Raw genomic sequence first — 19,694 nt, 5'->3', positions numbered from 1 at the left:
ATCAGAAATCACTTTCTGATTTCAAACTATATTACAAAGCTATGCTAATCAAAACTAGATGGTGCTGACATAAAAATAAATATATACAACAATGGAACAGAGTTGAGAGCCCAGATATAGACCCAGGCATGTATGGTTTACTAATTAATATTTGACAAGGGAGCCAAGCATGCCTAATGAGAAAAGGATTTTCTCTTCAATAAACAGCATTTGAAATATTGGATATTCCCACAAAATTAAATAAAATTTAACACCTATCTTACACCACTCACAAAAATTAGCTGGAAGTGGATGAAAGACTTTAATGCAGCATGTGAAACCATAAAATCCTCAGAAAACAGGGTCTTAGGAGGGCTTGACATTGGGTTTGACATTAATATTTTTGGACATAAAAAGCACAAGCAAAAAAAGCAAAAATCAAGAAGTAGGATGGCATCAAACTAAAAACCTTCTTCACAATAAAATAATCAACAAAATGAAAAGGCAACATACTAAAAAAATTTGCAAATATCTGATGAGCAGTTAATATCAAAAATGTATATGGAACTCCTATAATTTAGTAGCAAAAATACAAATAACCTGATTAAAACAAATGGGCAAGGACCTGAATAGACATTTTCCAAAAAAGACATACAAAGGATAAAAAACAATACATGAGAAGATGTTTAATGTTACTAATCACCATGGAAATTCATATCAAGACCACAATGGTTGTACCACCTCACATCTGTTAGAATGACAATCACCAAAAAGACCAGAGATTACAAGTGTTGCTGAGGATGTGAAGAAAAGAGAGTCTTGTGCACTGTTTTTGGTAATGTAGATTGGTAAAGCCGCTATGGAAAACTGTATGGAGATTTCTCAAATAATTAAAAATAGAACTATCATATGATCCAACAACTCAACTTATGGGTATATTTCCAAATAAAATGAAACCAGAATCTCAAAGAGATATCTGCACATCCATTGCAGGATTATTCAAAATAGCAAACACCAGGAAACAACTTAAGTTTCATATATATATACATATATATATACACACATATATACGTATATGTATATATCATACAGTTGTTAATAGAATACAAAATAACATATAAAAATTGCTTAGTGTGTAGCATAGCAAATAGTAACTGCTTAAGAATTAGTATCTCTCAGTATGGTAGTCTCAGGTAATTCTTGACAACTTCCTATTATACTGATCAATGAATTTAACTTTCCCTTCATGCATTACTGAAGGAGAGAGAATTACAATATGTTTAAATGTTAATGAATTCAGGAAATTAAACTCATTTAGCATTGTATAATCTTCAATAGTGACACTGAGTTTGCTGGCATTTTAAATTTGCACATTTCTCCAGTCACCTTTTCAAGGCTCCCTTGACCACACTGTTCCTCGTACTGTAGATGAGGGGGATCAGCACAGGAGTGAAGATAGTGTAGAACGCTAACACAACCTTATCGTGGTTAGTTGATCTGTAGGATTTGGGTCTCATGTAGGTGAAAATGGCAGCTCCATAGAAGAGTCCCACCACAGCCAAATGTGAGGAGCATATGGCAAAAGCCTTCTTGCAGGCTTCTCTAGAACACATGTGGAGAACAGCTACAAGGATGAGACTATAGGAGGTCAGGATGAGAGATAAGGGTCCAAGAGCATTAACACACAGCGGATATACATGACATACTCAGACAGATGTGTCAGCACAAGCCAAATGCACCAGCATGGGGGCCTCACCAAAGAAATGATCGATGTCACGTGCACTGCAAAATGGGAAGCTCAGGGTAGCAGCAGCCTGCATGAGCCCATCAGCTGCCCCCAGGAACCAAGACCCCAAAATCATTCTCAGGCATAATTCCTGGCTCATGAAGAGAGAGTATTGCAGTGGGTGGCAAACAGCCACATAGCAGTCATAAGACATTGCTGCTAAAAGGAAACTCTCACCAGCATCCAGTATGATTGAAACAAAGATCTGCAACCCACAGTCAGCAAGGGAGATGGACTTTCTTGTCAGTCAAGTAGTCAGCAGCCATTTTGGGCACAATGATGGTAACCAGCATCACATCCATGAGGGAAATTTGGCTCAGTAGGAAGCACATAGGTGTGTGGAGCCGCAGGTCCCAGTAAATCAGGAGAAGCATGGGGGCATTGCCCATAAAAGAAGCCATGGCCATTGTCAGCATCACCACGAAGAGAAAGAGGTGGGGTCCTGTGTGTTTAAAGAGTCCTAGAAGAATGAAGTCTGATGTTGTGTTTCTCTTCTCCATGATTTCTTCTGGTGTGATTCTGTCAATGGAAAAATAGAGAAGGAAGGGACTTTCATCATCTAACAATGTTAGTCTATCTTCATAACTTCTGGACATGTGCTGGATATGAAATCCAGGGTTCTGATTCAAAGCCCTACCCTCCAGTCAATATGGCTCTTGTTGACCTATCATCCCACTTTTTTTTAACTCAACCTCTTAATATTTTAAATAAGGTTAGTCTATATATTTCACAGAATGACATATTGGTTGATTGAGATAATGGACCAAAATGGATCGAAAGTAAAAAAATTGTCAAGGGCTATAAATTATAAATAGTTACTTTGGCCAATTTTATATCATTTAATAATTATTATTATTGTGCTTTCATTATGTGTACTGAAACAAAATTTAACAAGTTGAGAAAATAAACACTCATTTAAAAGTTTGTCATTTACATTTGTCTGAGTCATAGATGATTTCTTTTCAAATTTTGGAAAATTTAACACACTCAAATTAGTTCTTTTTTTAATAAACAAGAAAATAAAGTTGTTTCACTATGGGCTACAAGGACCACAGAAGGGAACAGATGAGTATAAGTAAAACAAAATTTCCCCACTGAGGGAAGACAATGTCCCCAATAACTGATGAAAATATTCTTAATTCCTCTCGTTAAATAACTATTTTTATTTGCCTGATTTTTTAAATGTAGGTATTCTAGTTCATTACTCTCTTTTCTGAAATCTTTGGTGTATTCCCACCACACTTGGAATAAAGTGCAGATTTCTTTCCCCAGCTTATTAGGACTTGGAGCCATGCCATACATATCAATTCACCGCACAATATACTGCCATGGAGACTTGAAGGATCAGATGAGTATGAAAGGAAAGTATCTTTGATGTCAATAAATGCTTGGAGGGAATAGCAATAGCTACGATGATGAGTAAGGTGATTAAAAAGAAAAGGAAACAATTTTAAAACAATCTTATTACCATGGAACATAATTATTAGTCACAAGTAAAGTATAAACATATCTTAAAAAATATTTTAAAAATACCTAAATTAGATATTTGGCCTATCTTCTGAGGATAGATGTTTAATATTTAACAAAACAGATCTATTTTCTTAGGAGACACAAGCAAAATGACTGAGCCCACAGAAATGAACATGGCTTTATTAGGAAGGGTTTCTAGGTTGAGAGCTGTTATACATTGAACATAAGTAAGATTTTTTCAGTGTTTGCCATTTTTCAAACTGCATACTAAGAGCAAAACTTGTAAATTCGTAAAGAGCAGAAGAGCACATACACTCAAGAAGCCAATTCTCCTCTTTTAGTAGCAGAAAAGTGCACAAATTTGCCACTTTTGTTTATGGATGGATTTGCAGCCTTCTTTATTTCTGATATGGACAGCCCAAAAATATTTCATGCAATGCTTTAGAGACATAATAATCTCTGAGCCTGTTGTCTGGAATTGTCTGGTAATTGAATACTGCAGAGGCAGAGATAGTGATGATGCTTTATAACCTGAAGGGTTTGATTTTGTGAATACTCTAATGTTATAAAAATCAGGTGGCAGACAGAGCCCACCTCTTGCACAGCAATCTCACACACAGGCAGTCTCTTTAAGGGACCTGTGGAAAGTCAGTGCTAATGGCTCGTTAAATTGCTACCTTCACCACGAGTTTTCACATTTGAATGGACATAACAACCCACAGTAACAGTAGCATCTTTGAGATGGCTTGTTTTACCACTGATACCAGACAAATAAGCAGTCTACCTAATCGAGGTCTTGCTGAGCCTTGGTGATTTGCACTACTGTCTATCTAGTATATGCAGCCCCTTGTTTCATATGCTACTTAAAATATCTTTCTCCTCTTATTGCCACAGACCCTGATTCCTTGCCTGCAGCTGTCTCTACCTCCATTAAACTTTTAACTGCCCTCAGACTAATCTTGTTGATGTTAGGGTATATGGATAAAGAACTCCGGACTCGGGATACAGAAGTCCTGGGTTAAGAATTATTTATTTTATTTTCTATACATGCCATGAGGAGACAGTTACTTAACCTTGTTTTGTTTATATGTTTTAAATTACAAAACTTCTTAACAGATAAATTGGATATTTTGTGGAGGAATGAATTTTTAAATAATTTCCCTTAATTTTGCACATTGAAACAAAGTTGTTAATTTCAATTTAATTTGTCAGTCTATGTCATTAGTTGATATTTTTTCCCACATAAGCAATAGCTAGAAAGTCATAGCACAAAATGTCAGCTTGATCATTTGACTGAATGCTCTGGAAATGTGAAGGTGAAATAGATAGATAAGACATACACACATGCACACTCACACACATACACACACACAAATGTGTGTCTGAATAAATAACAATGATTTTGGAACCATGACTCTTTAAAATGAAAATGTAGCACATAAATAAGCACCTCTGTAATATCCTCCACTGTTGTGAAAAATTGTGATGTATGATATTTTAGTAAATTAGGCTTTTTAACATGTAGGTAATTTAATGGAAAGGTCAATTTAAATGTATAACTTAATTTTGTGTACATAGAATTTATGCTTCTTGATCTTTTTCACAAAATATCAAAGCATTTTTAATAAAGAATGAATTGGCATTATGGATATAAAAAATGCATTTACTTGCTAAGTGAAACATTTAGCTTTTAATTAAAAGTCCATATTAACTCAGCAAATTATGAGAATATGGACAGATGCTTATACGAATTGCTTCTTTAGTCCAATTGTGGACCAAATTAATGTTAGGCTATTAAATAAGGGGACTGAAATTAAATGAAACCTTTTTTTTAATATACATATATATTTTCCTGAGGTGAGAGAGCTATTCCCACTCCAGGAATAGGTCATGGATAGTTTTCCAGGTGTACATGTACACATCCTCCAGAGAAAGAAAAGGAAACTTTTCTTCATTTTTTTTTTTGAGGAAGATTAGCCCTGAGCTAACTACTGCCCATCCTCCTATTTTGCCAAAGAAGACTGACCCTCAGCTAACATCCATGCCCATCTTCCACTACTTTATATGTGGGATGCCTACCACAGCATGGCTTTTTGCCAAGCCATGCCACATCCACACCCGGGATCCAAACCAGTGAACCATGGGCCGCAGAGAAGCAGCCCCTGCACCACCAGGCCAGCCCCTTCTTCATTATTTGTAAAGTATCAAAATATCTTGCCCTGAGAATTTTTCTGATTTAGTCTAGTCCCTTTTGTTTAGAAAATAAGTGAGGAATTCTGTGTCTATTAATCCCCACATCACTCCCTTTCTGAAGCTGGTAGAGAAATTGATTAGTCTCCTTCTCCATATTTGCACTGACTTATAAGATCTTGTAGAGACCATTGTCATGAACTGTTGGAGTTTCCTTCCACAATCTCCTTTTCTCTTCCTTCTGCCACTGTGCCCTCAACAAAGAAAGTGCCTCTAGGTCCAGAAGATATTGATAAAAGATGGTTAATTTCTTGAAACAGCCACACTGTTCATTGAAAAAATCCACTAATATGAACTCAGAAACTTGAATGAATTGAATGCTTATTCAAGAACATTTATTATCCTGCTGTTTCTGGGTGGACTAGCCCACAATTTAGATCTTCAGAATAAATGTGGACAAGAGGAATACTTTTATTTTGTATCATTTGTGGATGAAATTTTACAAAGGTTACTCTGCAACTCCAAATTCAGATGTAGAATACCAAACACTTAATAAATAAGAATCATTTGAAATTAATTCATAATATAATGGAAAAATAATTCTCAAATTAGACTTACCTCTATAATAGACAGGCATAATCCATGAGACATAGATATGGTACTGGATCTTTTTAATAGCTTGACTACAAATGTTTGCTTACATCAGTGTTGAGGGTACTGCTTTCTCCTCCTGGCCTCATGCCATACTTATTTGGAAGTCCTACATGACCAATTAAAGTTTCATACACCTACACAAGACCTTCCCTGGGGCAATGACACCTTCGAAGGCAAGTCACCTGTGTCAGGGGAACACAGATTTAACGGTTTCTTAAGAGTAAGTGATGCAATGAACTAATTAAACACCCAGGTTTTGCTAAAGGCAAAATAACCCTGAATGGGAAGGTGAAGAGATGTGGAACTATAAGGATAACAGCAAATGCAAGGACTTTTGAAAGGCAAAAACAGGAGTTCCACTCCTTGTACTGAACAGATGTGCCTTAATTACCTGAAATATAGATGATTCCTTTTTCTGTTTGATGATAATAATAATAGATTTTGTTTATTAAGCATTTCTACATGCCAGCAAATATGCTCAGCATTTTGCATATATTTTGTCTTTAAAAGAGCCCTTTGATCTATGAACTTCTGCATTCTACTAGAATGCATACACTGTTAACATTTTTAAGCAACATACCTATATTTAACTGTCCTGAGATAGCAGAGTAGAGGAATTTATGTTTAAACCACCTCAGATTTGTGGTTCTTAAACTTTAGGGAACATTTGAATCACTCAAAGGGAGGGTCAGTTACATGTTGAGAACTATGTCCTTAAATAAGCCAACTAAAGTTGAATTTTGACTCTATCCTTAGTCTTCTGTGCTGTGATAGCATCTAAACTGATTGATTTCCAACTTTGTGTGTTTTTTAAAATCCTTTTTCTATTCCTTATGCATTTCATGATCTTGGATTAGCACTATGAGTGAGCTTCGTGTTCCTCTTCTGTAAAATATGCATAATAACATTGCTTAGTCTGTAGGATTATGAGAAGGATTAAATAAAATATTTGTAAATTACTTGGAACAGTATCTGGCCCTTTGTAAATCATGTATCAATATTCATTGTTACCATCATCGATTGTTTCCAATGGGAAAAAAAAAGTATCTTGAAATCAAGGCTTATGTTGATTCTGACCCAAGTGTTATGAAATATTATCTAAAAAAGAAAATAAGCAAAGGCAGAGCAGTCTGTCCTTTCAATGTCATACGTGGTCATTGCTTAACAGGACTGCTCAAAGGTTATTTAGTTCTCGGGGTGAAAACAACTGTGTTTGACTTACTATTTACTAATAATCAGGGCCTAGAATCTGTGATGTTGCATATTAATGTGTATGCAATGTATGCAATGTATCTCTAAGGTGTCCAATACAGATGCAAATAATTTATGTCCAGTAATGAGGTAAGAAATCAACCAGTTTTACTTAGGTAAAAACAATGAGGAGTTTCTTCTCCTGACATCAAATGTGTGGTGCCTTTTCCAACATTCTGACATCAAGTGGATATCCTACAATTTAATAAATTCTGATACTACCTGGAGTCTGTACAGACTCCACAGACTTAAGGGCTCACTCACACAAGACTGCCTCCTTTAGTTGCTAGTCATAAGTATCAGGTTTTCAGGGAACCCTTCTGTCCAACTTGGCTACAAAGGGTTCCCATGACCCCTTCCTCGGGTTCTATAATTTTCTAGAATGACTTAAAAAAAAGCAGAACAATGCTATTATAATGATTACAGCTTATTATAAAGGATAAAAATGGACAATCAAATAAAGTGGTACATGGGTGAGTTTCAGGAGGGTCTTGAGTGCAGGAACTTCTATCCCTATGGAGTTGAGTTGCACTGTCCTCCTGGTATGTGTTTGTGAGTTCAGAAGCTCTCTGAACCCTGTCTTTGAGGAGTTTTATGGAGGTTTAGTTACATAGACATGCTGATAGCTATTGGTGATTAACTAAATTTCCAGTCTTTCTCTCTTCCCTAGAGGTTGGGGAATGGAACTAAAGGTTCCAAACTTCCAATCGTGGCTTGGTATTCTGGCAACCAGGTCCCATCCTCAAGCTATCTAGGAGCCCACCAAGAGTCTCCTCATCAGAACCAAAAGCAGCCCTATCCCACTTCCACTCTGGAAATTCCAAGGTTTTCAGGAGTTCTGTGCCAAGAACCTAAGACAAAGACCAATTATTTTTATGTTATAAAACAAAAAGCAGAAATAAAAATAAGAAAGTGTTTATTTCAGTGTGGCCTTCTCAGAGGTCTACAAAAAGCCCTGTTAAACTCAAATGCTCTTTGCACCAGTTCTTACGCCTTCTTTGTCCCCTCATGGATAAGTTAAACAAACTTTGAATAGACATTCATTTACTTCATATTTTTGTGATTGTTATGCATTTCACTTTGTGAAAATCAAACTTTTGCAGAAGATTCATCTGTTTATGTCTCAAATTGGATCACATTTAAAGCGAATCTGGTAAGAGTGTAAGTAACTATTATCTGGGCCTTGTAAGCATACAATTCACTTTCCCATATTCCTCATATGGAACCCTGGTACCATCTGACCCTCTTTCACCTCAGGTGTCAGAAAAAATATTTGGAACATGAGATACCACTGCATAGAACACAACCACCATCTGAAAAGCAGTGGAAATTGAGTTAGTAAGTTCAAAGAATGTGGTTTCCTGGTTAAAGTTGCCGGACTCCAGAGGCGGCAATACATGAAGACATTTTGACCTGTTCATTGTCTGAACCCAACTGGGAGAGCATGGTGAGGACTTGGTCTTAAAAGCTGAAATCAGCCTGAATGAGACGAAAGAAAAGATGAGGCACATGATAAATACTCTTCTAAGACCTGTTGACAGACTGTAGGCAACCTCTATGAGCTCTCCAAAACAAGATGACCCAGGACCCAATAAGTAGATGTCAAAACACAGACAGGGAAAAAATTAAGTAATTAAGTGACCAGTGACCCATGAAATAACTTGCATTTAGGTGTGAGCACACTTCTTTGAGGATCCTCAAAAATGGTTGAGGAACCCTTGGCTGCTTCAATGAATAAAAGTGGGTGGGAAACATTAATGGCCAGTGGTCTTTGCTGCTAAGGACACCACACATATCAGACGCTCCAAACTGTCAACAGAAAGCACTGTGAGTAGCGGTGCTCACAGATTCATCTGCAGGATTGAGAATCTCTAATTTTAGCATTTATCCATCTAAAAGTAAACAAGTTGTGTGAGGTGTATGAAATTATGTATTGTTTTATGTCCTATCCAAAGCTTGAAATTGACAAACTTCCAGTTTTACTAATCTCTTGACCGTGGAGGAAATCATATTTTACATATAATTTCCGTTTGCTGGATTTCTAATGAGGTTTAAATATCGTTTCACTCACTCAATTGCAATTCATGTTTTCTTTTATGTTAAACTATTTATTCTTGCCATTTACCTATTTTTTCTTCTGAGATTTGAGACTATTTATTGGTAAGTATTCCTTATATGCTGATTGTTTATTAATTACAAATGTTGCATATTTTCTCCTAGCTTATGACTGTTATTTATTGTTTTAAGTTTGTTTTTAATTTTTCATAAAAATTATATACTTTTCAGATGTAAATGTTGCTTTTGTATACATAAACATAGTGAAATGACTATGATACTCTATCTAGTTAAGACGTCATCTCCTCACATAGTTAAAATTTTTTATAGTTACCACTTTTTGTGAGCTGAGAGCATCTGAAATCTACTCTTTTAGCAAGTTTCCAGTATTGAATACAGTATTATTGACTGTAATCATCATACTTTGCATTAGCTATCTAGATTTATTCATCCTACATAACAGCAATTTTGTACCCTTTGACCAACATTCCCCTATTTCCCCCAACTTCCCACCGCTAGTAACCACTATTCTATGTATTTAACTTTTTAAAATTCCCCATCTACATGAATTAATTAAGTTTTGTTTTTCTGTGTCTGGTTAATTTTACTTAGCATAATGTCCTCCAAGTTTATCCCTGTCTTTGCAAATGGCAGGATCTCCTTCTATTTAAATGATGAATATATATATCTGAAAATTTCTTTGTCTCTTCATTTGTCAACAGGCTTTAGTTTGTTTCCATACCTTGGCTATTGGGAATAATGCTGCAATAGACGTGGCAATACAGATATCTCTTTGAGATGCTGATTTTTCTCCTTGGTTATGTACCCAGAAAAAAAGATTGCAGGACCATCTGGTAATCCTATTTTTCATTTTTGGGGGAAGCTTCATACTGTTTTCTGTAATGGCTATACCAATTCTCAACTTCATGTGGAACCACAAAAGATCCTGAATAGCCAACATAATCTTGAGAAATAAGAACAGAGTTGGAGGCATCATATTTTCTGATTTAAACTGTATTACAATGTTATATTAATAAAAACAGGATGGTACTGGAATAAAAACATATACATAGACAATTAAAACAAAGTAGAGATGCCAGGAATAAACCCAAGCATACATGGTCAACTTAAATTTCCACAGGGTACCCAGGACCCACAATGGGGAAAGGATAGTTTCTTCGATATATGGTGTTGGGAAAACTGGATATCCAGATGCAAAAGAATTAAATTTAACTTTTATCTTACACCATACAAAGAATCAACTAAAAATGGAGTAAAGACTTAAATATTAGACCTTAACTGTAAATTTCTAGAAGAAAACATAAGAAGAAAAACTCCTTGATATTGGTCTTGACATGCCCTTTTGGATATCACACCAAAAGGTTAGGCAATAAAAGCACAAATACACAAGCATGACTTCATTAAACTAAAGAATTTCTGCACAGCAAAGTAAGAAATCAAGAAAAGGGATAAGCAACGTATAGGTTGGGTGAAAATGTTTGCATACATCTGATAGGAATTGATATACAAATATATAAGGAACTCAGACAATTCAATAGCAGAAAAAAACAAACCAATTAAAACATTGATCAAGGACTTGGATAGACAGATTTCCAAAGAAGACATAAAAATGGCCAATGGGTATATGAAGAGGTGATCAACGTTTACTAATATCGGTGAAATCAAAATCAAAATCATAGTGCGATATCACTTCACATGGGTTAGAATGGCTAGCATCAAAATATAAAAGATAACAAATGCTGGCAAAGATGTGGAGAAAAGGGAGCCAAGTCTTGTGCGTTAGTGGTGGGAATGTAAATATGGCTTTCACGTCATAATCTTTGCAATGGTTTTTGACAAGGTAAAATTATTAATAAAAATGCATTTCTCAATTGTTTATTTTGTGCTTTGAGCTTCTTTCTTCTAAAAATTCAATCTTTTCTCTGTGACTATGAGAGTCTCTCCTCTAATGTCTCCTAAAATTTACGATGACTTCAACTAGAGTATAGTGCTTTGTTCTTATGTTTCACCATTTTCAAGTAAATTTTCTGAAACTTTTGTTCAGTTAGTGATTTTGAAATTTTATCTAAGAGATTTATGTGTTCTTATTTTACATAAATTTATTTTCATTTCCCTTAGGATTTCAATTTATACTATTATGTTCTTCAATAATTATGTATACTGACTTCTAGTCTTTGTGCAATTTTTCTCCATTTTTTGCTTTTGGGTTAGATTTAAACTGAAAGGCAAATGTGAATAGAAGTGATGATACCAGATATTATTTTCTTGTTTGTTTTATTAAGGAGAGTTTATGGAATTTTCAATATTTTGAATGACTCATTTTATCTAAATTTTTTTGAAATTTATTCTCTTTTTTAATGTAAATTATGTTTGTCTCTAGTCTCTGGTCGTTTGAAGAGTGTTGCCTTTGTCTTCATGTAGCACAGCTTCAATTAAATATACCTTGGCTTCGATTATTTTTACCTTACCTTCTTGTGATAAGATATATTGGAATTTCTGAATGTGAGGACTCATATCATTTATTATTCATAGTCATTGGCTTTTTGAACATTTTCTCTTATATTGTAAAGAAAGGGCAGAATTATTTTGCATTTTTGAAATATGTGAATATACGTATGCCATTTAATATATGTTTAAACCACTCTAGTTTCCATTATTTATCTTCATTATCAACAATGTAAACATCCATTATGCACTTCTCATCTATAAACGTACATTCTGATTTGAATATACTGATATCATGCTTTGGTTCTGGGGGCATCTGTGTGAAACTGGGTAAAGAGTGGGGATTGTTTCAGTATGTTATCATTGAAATTTCAGGAAAAAAACTGTAATATTAGTCTGCAAAACATTTCAATATGTAGAATCCAGGATATTCATACATATATTTGAAGTAAACAATTAGTTCTTTGTCAGGATAAGAAAATCTGAACTGAGATTTTGAAGGTTAAATTAATTAATAAAACTCACAAAAATAACTAATGGCAAAACTTTGTCCACAAGTACTATAGATTTATGTAGACTTTTGATCATAAGTTTTATCATAGGAATATTGGTATAGTCTTCCTGAAGTGTCTTACTGTAATGTAGTAAAAAAAAGGAAGCTTTAGTATATAACAAGATGCTTCCAAAACTAAATGAAAAGAATAAGTAAATACATCTCTGAGCATCTCTCCAATTTGAATTTACCCAAAGGTAAAGGGAAATCAAGTAACTGACTAAAATTCCGCAAATAATGAAGATCCCTTGGAAATATGCTAACATTTCACATTTACTATATAACTTCTAAAGGCTTTAGAAGCTTTAAGACATTTACAACATTATATCAACTATATGAATAAGTACTGTTATGGGTATGATTCTCATTCTGCAGCTGTAGGAACTGAGGCACACTAAGGTTTGTAAGTACTTATTCTGAAATCTTCCCCTTGCTAACAGGTGGGCCCTAGATTCATACCTGTGCTGTCTGAGGCCAAGTCTCTTCTCTGCTGGGGCTCACTGTCCCACTGGCGTTTAGTGGAAATTTATATCCAAACATTGTTTTTAAGGAGTAAGAACACTAATAGTCGTTTTCAACAGGCTTACACAAATTGATGGTTGAGAGAATGTCACTTCTGGTATCTTTGGGTGTTATGCCTGGATTTTGCATTGGGAGTTGTATCCACTAATTGAAGATGGTAAATTTTATGCCTTCTTGTTTTAAAACTATTAAAATAATTCATTTGGAAAGGATAAAGTGGAAATAGACTATAATTTTTCTAGACATTTCATTGGCAATTAAAATTTAATCAGAAATATTTGTTAAAAAATTGATTTATCGGGGAGGTGAGACCAAGATGGCTGAGTGAGTGGTCTGCTTTCTCTCTCCCCCTTTGAATCTACAACTAATTGGACATTCACCGGTTAACAAAGGATATCCACATAGAATCTCAAGATGCCTGAGAGACCCTTGCTGCTATACATCGGAAGGTGGACGGACTTCCCCCTGGGAGGAGGTAGAAATAGGTGAAAACTTTCTGACCCCCGACCCCCAGACAGCCTAGTACCTGCAAGAGGCTCTGTTCCAGCAGAGTCCCCAATAACATCGCCACTCACCAAGGGTGGGAGTGTGCACTCACCAGCGGACCACAGTGGAAACAGGTGACAAGAGCCCTACCTACACCCCCGTGATTACACCTAAGCCCAGGGGGAAACTCCAGGGTCCTGCACCCGCCAGCAGGGAAAGCCTCTGCTTGCCATTAGCAGAGAGGCCCCACCCAGCATTCAGAACACAGGGAGACTCCCAGGGAGCAGATTCCCATGCAGGGCACCAGCCCACCAGCCGCTGCAGGGCCCACAGTCTCTGGTTGTGCATGGGACATTGCAAGAGGTGCCCAGACTTCCTGTGGACATGCTTGGGGACTTGGTGGAGCTCCATCACCTGGCTCCGCAGTGCAGGGGGAAACTTCAGGTTCCCACACCTCTGTCAGGGAAAGCCTCTGCTTGCCATTAGCAGAGAGGCACCACCCAGCATTCTGAATGCCAGGAAGCTCCCAAAGAGCAGAATTCCCCACAAGGTAGCAGCCTGCCAGCCATTGCCAGGCCCATGGACTCTGGCCGTGTCCCAGATGAGGCAAGGAGCTCCCTGAGATTCTGTGAGAGTGGTGTGGGGCTGGGTGGAGCTCCAGTGGAATGGCTAGGTGGTCCATGGAGGAACTCCAGCTTCCCACAGCAGCCTCAGTGAAAGCCTTTGCACAGCACCAGTGGAGCAGTCCCAACTGGCAACCACAAGGCTGGAAGTCTCTGGGGCAAAAGTAGCACAGCTAGGTGAGCCAAGCTCAGACTGGAGAAGATACCTATAGTTCTGCTGGGACCTATAGTGGACAAGTGTGATCTTGTGGGCTCTGACAGTGACAGAGCTGTGATTATAGGTGATCCTGTTCACAGCTGCTGGGAAAGCCCATAACACTGCTGCAGACCCCAAAGAGGGAGCACGTCTAGGTGGGCTGCAACACTAGGCACCAGCAGCCTGAGGCTCCCTTGCGATTGCCTCCACAACTGACAAGGTACCCCACGGGACCACTGTGACTACAAGGAGGGGCCCAGGTCCAGTCAGTATCAGCTGAGAGGTTCCTGGTTGGTGCAGTCTAAACAGATGCTCCCACACACACACATAGCAGTCACAAGTGGAAGCAGCGGCTAAACTCTATCTCTATGCAGTTGCACAAACCCATGCCATTAAGCAGTATGAAAAACATATTAAATCTCCAGAACAGAAGGAAAATGATAAGTACCCAGAAAACAATCCCAAAGACAATGAAATGTATAACCTAAATGACGATGATTTCAAAACAGCCATTATTAAAAACTCAACGAGTTAAAAGAGAATTCAGATAGACAACTCAATAGGTTCAGGAGCTATGTCACAAAAGAGCTTGATACCATAAAGAAGAACCAATTAGAAATACTGGAGATGAAGAACACCATGGAGGAGATTAAGAAAAATCTGGACTCTCTGTAAAGTAGGGTCAATATTATGGAGGACAAAATTAGCAATTTGGAGGATAGGAATATAGAAATGCTGCAGACAGAGGAGGAGAGATAACTAAGACTAAAAAGAAATGAAGAAACTCTCTGAGAATTATCCCACTCAAGTAGGAGATGCACCATAAGGGTTATAGGTATCCCAGAGGGAAAAGAGAAGGCAAAGGGAGCAGAAGCCCTGTTCAAATGAATAATGGCTGAGAACTTTCCAAACTTGGGAAGAGAGATGCGACTTCATGTGACAGAAGCCAATGGATCTCCAAACTTTATTAATGCAAGAAGACCAACCCCAAGGCATATAGTAGTGAAGCTAGCAAAAGTCAATGACAAAGAAAAAATACTAAGGGCAGTCAGGCAGAAGAAAATAACTTACAAAGGAACCCCCATAAGGCTATCAGCAGATTTGTCAGGAGATACCTTACAGGCTAGAAGAGAATGGAATGAAATATTCCAAACTCTGAAGGACAAAAACCTAAAGCCAATAATACTCTACCAAGTGAAAATATCCTTCAAATATGATGGAGAAATAAAAACTTTCCAAGATAAACAAAAGTTAAGGGAGTTTATTGCCACAAAACCTCCTCTTCAAGAAATGCTCAGGAAGAACCTCATACCTGAAAAATCAAAAATGGGAAAGAGGTTACAAAATCCAGAGCAAAAGAGATAAGCAGAAGTACAATAACAGAAAGTAGCTGCTCTCCATCAGAATAGGTTTGCAAAAGTTAAATAAAACATTAAAGATAAATGGAATGCAAACACCAACAATAAATATAAAGTAGTCATTTTAACCACAAACTCACAACACAGAAGAGAAAAATGAAAAAATATCTGGCAATAAAACCTAGAAGGGGAAGAGAAAAAGGGATTGAACGTTTTAATTTAAGAAAATAAGAGGCTATCAGAAAATGGACTATCTCATCTACGAGATGTGTTATACAAACCACCTGGTAACCACTAAAGAAATAACAAGAATAAAGACAGACATTACAAATAAGAAGAAAGCCAATATAGAAATTTACCTACTTGAATTAGGAATCCAAAAATCATGGGACGAGAAACAAAAGAAATGGAAAAGAAGCAGAAAACAAGTGATAAAATGGCAGCACTAGGCCCCCACGTTTCAATAGTCACTGTAAATGTAAAAGGATTGAACTCTCCAATCAAAAGACACAGGTTGGCAGGATGGATCAAAGAAGAAGATCCAACAATATGCTGCCTCTGGCAAACACGCCTCAGCCCCAAAGACAAACACAGACTCAGAGTGAAGGGATGGAAGACAATACTCCAAACTAATAATGAACAAAAGAAAGCAGGTCTTGCCATACTTATATCAGACAAAATAGACTTCAAAGCAAAACTGATAAAGAAAGACAAAGGGGGCAGTGTATAATGATAAAAGCGACACTCCACCAAGATGACATAACACTTATAAATGTATACTCACCCAACACAGGAGCACCAAAATTTGTAAAGAAACTACTAACTAAATTAAAAGGAGACATCAACAACAATACAATAATAGTAGGGGATCTCAACACCCCATTAACACCAATGGATGGGTCATTTGACAGAAAATCAACAAGGAAATTATAGAATTAAATGAAAAATTAGACCAAATGGACTTAATAGATATATATAGAACACTTCATCCAAAAACAGCAAGTTACACATTCTTCTCAAGCATGCATGGAACATTCTCAAGGATAGACCATATCTTGGGAAACAAAGCAAGCATCAATAAGTTCAAGAGGGTTGAAATAATGTTGAGCATCTTTTCAGATCATAATGCTATGAAACTAGAAATCAACTACAAAACTAAAGCTGGAAAAGGGGCAAAAATGTGTAGAATAAACAACATGCTACTGAGCAAACAATGGATTATTGAAGAAATTAAAGAAGAAATCAAATATTATCTGGAGACAAATGAAAATGAAAACACATCATACCAACTTATTTGGGATGCAGCAAAGGCAGTCCTAAGTGGGAAATTCATTGCAATACAGGCTCACCTCAATAAGCAAGAAAACTCTTACATAAACAACCTCAAACGGCACGTAAAAGAATTAGAAAAAGAAGAACAAAGTCAGTAAAAGCAGGCAAATAATAAAAATGAGAGCGGAAATAAATGATATTGAAACAAAAAAGACAGTAGAAAGGATCAATAAAACAAAGAGTTGGTTCTTCAAAAAAATTAATAAAATTGATAAACCCTTAGCCAGACTCACTAAGAAAAAAAGAGAGAAGTCTCAAATAAATAAAATTAGAAATGAGAGAGGAGAAATCACAACATATACCAAAGAAATACAAAGGATCATAAGAGAATACTATGAAAAACTATATGCCGACAAATTGAACAACCTAGAAGATATGGATAAATTCCTAGAATCATACAACCTCCCCCAACTGAATCAGGAAGAAATAGAGAATCTGAATAGACCAATCACAAGTAAAGAAATAGAAACAGTAATCAAAAACCTCCCCATAAATAAGAGTGCACGACCAGACGGCTTCTCTGGAGAATTCTTCTCTGGAGAATTCTAGCAAACATTAAAAGAAAATGCAATAACTATCCTTCTCAAACTAGTCCAGAAAATAGAGGAAGATGGAGCACTCCCTAATACATTCTATGAAGACAACATCACTCTGATCCTCAAACCTGACAAGGACAACACAAAGAAGGAAAACCACAGGCGAATATCACTGATGAACATAGATGCAAAAATCCTCAACAAAATTTTGGCAAACTGAATACAGCAATACATCAAAAAGATTATACACCATGATCAAGTGGGATTTATACCAGGGACACAGGGATGGTTCAACACCCACAAATCAATCAACGTGATTCACTACATTAACAAAATGAGAAACAAAAACCACATGATCATCTCAATAGATGCAGAGAAAGCATTCAACAAGATCCAACATCCATTTATGAAAAAAACCCTCAAAAAATAGTTATAGAAGGAAAGTACCTCAACATAATAAATGCCATATATGACAAACCCACAGCCAACATCATACTCAATGGAGAAAAACTGAAACGCATCCCTCTCAGAACAGGAACAAGACAAGGGTGCCCACATTCACCACTCTTATACACCATAGTACTGGAGGTGTTGGCTAGAGCAATTTGGCAGGAAGAAGAAATAAAAGGAATCCAAACAGGCAACAAAGTAAAAGTCTCGCTGTTTGCAGATGACATGATCTTATATATAGAAAACTGCAAAGACTACATAGGAAAACTATTAGAATCAATCAACAGGTACACCAAAGTTGCAGGGTATAATAGCAACATACATAAATCAGGAGCATTTCTATATGTTAACAATGAACTAACAGAAAAAGATCTCAAGAACTCAATCCCATTCATGATCTCAACAAAAAGAATAAAATACCTTGGGATAAATTTAACCAAGGAAGTGAAACATCTATACAACGAAAACTACAAGACTTTCTTGAAAGAAATCGATGACAACATAAAGAGATGGAAAGACATTCCATGCACATGGATTGGAAGAATAAACATAGTTAAAATGTCCATACTACCTAAAGCAATCTACAGATTCAAGGCAATCCCAATCAGAATCCCAATGACATTCTTTAAAGAAATTGAACAAAGAATCCTAAAATTCATATGGGGCAACAAAAGACCCCAAATTGCTAAAGCAATCCTGAGAAAGAAGAACAAAGCCGGAGACATCACAATCCCTGACTTCAAAGTATACTACACAGCTACAGTAATCACAACAGCATGGTACTGGTTCAAAAGCAGGTGCACAGATCAATGGAACAGAATTGAAAGCACAGAAATAAAACCACAGCTCTCTGGACAGCTAATCTTTGACAAAGGAGCTGAGGGCCTACAATGGAGAAACGAAACTCTCTTCAACAAATGGTGCTGGGAAAACTGGACAGCCACATGTAAAATAATGAAAATCAACCACTCCTTTTCACCATTCAATAAAATAAACTCAAAATGGATCAAAGACCTAAAGATTAGGCCTGAAACAATAAGTCTTCTAGAAGAGAATATAGGCAGTACACTCATTGACATCAGCTTCAAAAGAATCTTTTCGGACACCATAACTCCTCAGACGAGGGAAACAATAGAAAGCATAAACAAATGGGACTTCATCAGACTAAAGAGCTTCTTCAAGTCAAGGGAAATCAGGGTTGAAACAAAAAAACAGCCCACTAATTGGGAAAAATATTTACAAGTTATTTATATGACAAAGGGTTAATCTCCATTATATATAAAGAACTCACACAGCTCAACAACAAAAAATCAAATAACCCAATCACAAAATGGGCAAGGGACATGAACAGACATTTCTCCAAAGATATGCGGATGGCCAATAGACACACGAAAAGATGCTCATCATCACTAATCATCAGGGAAATGCAAATCAAAACTACACTAAGATATCACATTACACCTGTTAGAATGGCAAAAATATCCAAAAGCAAGAGTGACAAATGTTGGAGAGGCTGTGGAGAAAAAGGAACCCTCATACACTGTTGGTTGGAATGCAAACTGGTGCAGCCACTATGGAAAACAGTATGGAGATTTCTCAAAAAGTTAAAAATAGAAATACCTTATGACCCAGCCGTCCCACTACTGGGTATCTATCCTAAGAACCTGAAATCAGCAATCCCAAAAGTCCCATGCATCCCTATGCTCATCGCAGCATTATTCACAATAGCCAAGTCATGGAGCCAACCTAAGTGCCCAGCAACTGATCATTAGATAAAGAAGACATGG

At 36.6% G+C, this 19,694-nt stretch overlaps 1 pseudogene; it reads right to left on the bottom strand.

Moving 5' to 3' along the window:
- Positions 1–1,310: 1,310 nt before the first annotated feature.
- On the bottom strand, positions 1,311–2,265 carry LOC138917583 (olfactory receptor 2T33-like; annotated as a pseudogene).
- Between the last annotated feature and the right edge of the window lie 17,429 nt (positions 2,266–19,694).

Source organism: Equus caballus, chromosome 14 (assembly GCF_041296265.1).
Source record: "Equus caballus isolate H_3958 breed thoroughbred chromosome 14, TB-T2T, whole genome shotgun sequence".
Classification (NCBI taxonomy): Eukaryota; Metazoa; Chordata; class Mammalia; order Perissodactyla; family Equidae; genus Equus; species Equus caballus.
The sequence above is the reverse complement of the archived record's forward strand: the minus strand, read 5'-3'. Positions and strand labels throughout refer to the sequence as shown.